The sequence below is a fragment of the Empidonax traillii genome, unplaced genomic scaffold (assembly GCF_003031625.1).
Source record: "Empidonax traillii isolate 1590-97213 ecotype Southwest subspecies unplaced genomic scaffold, ASM303162v1 scaffold2265:size82072, whole genome shotgun sequence".
Classification (NCBI taxonomy): Eukaryota; Metazoa; Chordata; class Aves; order Passeriformes; family Tyrannidae; genus Empidonax; species Empidonax traillii.
Window position 1 is genome coordinate 21,652 of NW_020957458.1, and position 3,133 is coordinate 24,784.

Consider the following 3,133-nt stretch of genomic DNA (forward strand, 5'->3'; position numbering starts at 1 on the left):
ACAGAGGGGGTACTCGGGGGCAGATCCATCCCTGGGGACGTTGTGATCCAGGTAACACTGGGTGGGAATGGAAATCATGGCATAACTCAGTGGGATTTTGTTGTATTTTTTCACCACGGGGGGACAAAGCCCCCCTCTGCCGGGAGGAGCAGCAGCTCCTCTCTGCTGCCCGCCGAGGTACCTGTTTAAGCACTTGGGTCTCGTTGGCATCTTCCAGGAGGAAAATAGGGAAGTCAAAATCCTCGTAGGAGATGCCACTGCCCAGGGGGTTCCACACGGTGGTGTTGCAGTGAGCGAACTCGGGGCCGTAATCCTTGGAATACACACCTGGGAACGGGGAGAACGGGCCGATCTGAGCCTGCAGCAGCAGCAGCAGCAGCAGCAGAACAGAGCTCAGGAGGTTTGGGGTTGGACAATCCCAACCCTCTGGCACGGGCAGGGACACCTTCCACCAGCCCAGGCTGCTCCAAGCCCCTCTGTGTGTCATTAATGACACTGCTCCCAGTTTGGTCCCCCCACGAGGGTCACCCTGATGTCCAGTGGGACCCTGACCACGACCCTCTGGATGTGACATTCCAACCAACCCCAACCACTTTTTTTCACCACCTAAAAAGCCCACCCATCAAATCCACCCCCTTCCCTGAGCCCATCCCGTGCTGGAAGAATCCCAAGTGTCGCTGCCATTTCAGCTCCCCCCCCCAAAAAGATCCTTCGCGCTTCCTCGGCCCATCCAAGGAAAAGGCACCATTCCTCCCTCCCCCCACCCAGCAGATGGAAGATCTCCTCACCAAACCCATCGTTGGGGCACTTCAAGCCAGGGGAGAACCCCTGGGGAGGGCTGGGGTTGGCGGCGGCCACGGCGAGGCCCGACACTCGGGAGGTTCCCTTGAGCTGCAGCAACACCTTCCTGGAGGAGGGAAAACACCCCAGGAATGAGGGATTCACTAAGGAAGAGCTGCAATCCCACACTTGATGATGATGATGATGAATTGCAATCGAGCTTGTGATCAAATTAAGCTTCGGTTTTTATCTCAGAACTGAGCTTATTGTGAAAAAAAAAAGCAACAAGAGGAAAAATTCAGCCACGTCCTTCCTGCTCTGCTCAGGGAGAGAAGGGACCCCTCAGTGCTGGGGTTTAATTTTAATGCTGTAATTAATTTACAGGCTATTATTTCATGGCCTTTAGTAGCTGCTGTGGAGGTGAACAGGGTGTGAGGAGCTCTTTCCACACCAAAGATAAGAAGAAAAAGTCACTAAACCCCAGTAAAAACCACGAATGGTTCGACTTCACAAGAACTGGGGGGCAGTCAGAGCTGACTCTGTCACCTGCCAGTTAAAAAAATGACATTTAATCATCAGATCAACAGACTTCTGGGCTCCCTGGGGAGACAAAAGCAGGTGCTGACTGACCTGTTGAAGAGGTTGCCATCCAGCAAGATCATGTAGGGCGGGTGAGGACCATCAGCCAGGACCCAGCGCAGATCCTCCTCCTTCTCCACCACATGGATCACCCCCGTGTCCCCGCTGATGGAGGCTGTGGGATGAGAACAGGCCCTCCATGGGATTTATTTCCTCCACCCCCCCAAAAAAAAACCACCCTGGAAAGCAGTGCCAGACTCCTCCCAGTGACAGCACAAGGAGGGAAGGCCATAAACTAAACCTCAACAAGTTCCACCTCAACATGAGGGAGAACTTCTTCCCACAGAGGGTGGAACAGCTGCCCGGGGAGGGTGTGGAGTCTCCCCCTCTGGAGTCATTCCAACCCCACCTGGACGTGTCACCTGCTCCGGGTGACCCTGCCTTGCGCTGGGTCATCTCCAGAGGTCCCTTCCAGCCCCAGCTACTCCGGGATTTCTCCAAAGATGGCCAAACCACTTTCCACACGACGCTGCTGATAAAACCAAGCCCTCTGACCACACCCACAATCCGCTGGGAACTCCCAAGCCTGGATGTCCCAATGCCAGGATCAGGTCCCGGGTGGCAGAGGAGTCAGAGGACCTTGGACCCTGGGTTATCTACCACAGGTTGCCCAGAGAAGCTGTGGCTGCCCATCCCAAAGCCAGGCTGGATGGAGCTCTGAGCCACCTGGGCTAGTGGAAGGTGCCCCTGCCCCAGTGCAGGGGGTGGAACGGGGCGATCTTTGAGGTCCCTTCCGACCCAAACTATTCCACGATTCATTATCAGCAGGATTAGGAGGCGCAGGGAACAAGGGGCACCGGGAGGGTTCCTCACAGCCCCCCACCCAGGCCCAGGACCCCCCAGTGGGCTCACACTGGCAGCCGATCTGGTGGGTGGCGTTGAGCAGCCGCACGCAGGGGGCCGTCCTGTTGAGGGGGATGTAGATCTTCCTCTCCACGGAATTCCCACGGCAGGAACCTGAGGAGGAGGAGGAGGACGGCACGGCCACGGCTCAGGGGGGAGCTCTGAAGGGGGTGGGGAGGGGTCTGAGCCCCTTCCCCAGCTTACAGGGGGCACCCAAAGGGGTCAATGGGGGGTACAAGAGCCCACCCTCAACTCAGAGGGGTCACCCAAAGGGGTCGATGGGAAGGAGGGGACACAAGACCCTCCCCAGCTCACAGGGGGCACCCAAAGGGGTCAATGGGGGGTACAAGAGCCCCTCCCCAGCTCAGAGCGGACACCCAAAGGGGTCGAGGGGGGTACAAGAGCCCCTCCTCAGCTCAGAGGGGTCACCCAAAGGGGTCGAGGGGGGTACAAGAGCCCCTCCTCAGCTCAGAGGGGACACCCAAAGGGGTCGATGAGGGGTACAGGAGCCCCTCCCCAGCTCAGAGGGGTGTCCCAAAGTTGGGGGGGTGAGGGTTCCAGCCCCCTCCCAAGGTTGGGTGGGTGAGGGTTCCAGCCCCCTCCCCAGCTCAGAGGGGTGTCCCAAAGGGGTCGATGAGGGGGTATAGAAGCCCCTCCCCAGCTCAGAGGGGACACCCAAAGGGGTCGAGGGGGGTACAAGAGCCCCTCCCCAGCTCAGGGGGGTGTCCCAAGGTTGGGTGGGTGAAGGTTCCAGCCCCCCCCTCAAGCTCAGAGAGGCACCCAAAGGGGTCGATGAGGGGGTACAGGAGCCCCTCCCCAGCTCAGAGGGGTGTCCCACGGTTGGGGGGGTGAGGGTTCCAACCTCCCCCCT

The 3,133-nt window shown here is 58.8% G+C and overlaps 1 protein-coding gene across 1 annotated transcript in view; it reads right to left on the reverse strand.

The window, feature by feature from the left end:
- The window catches only part of NCSTN (nicastrin), a 14,899-nt gene that overhangs the window by 8,309 nt on the left and 3,457 nt on the right, over positions 1 to 3,133 (reverse strand). The window lies entirely within an intron of this gene.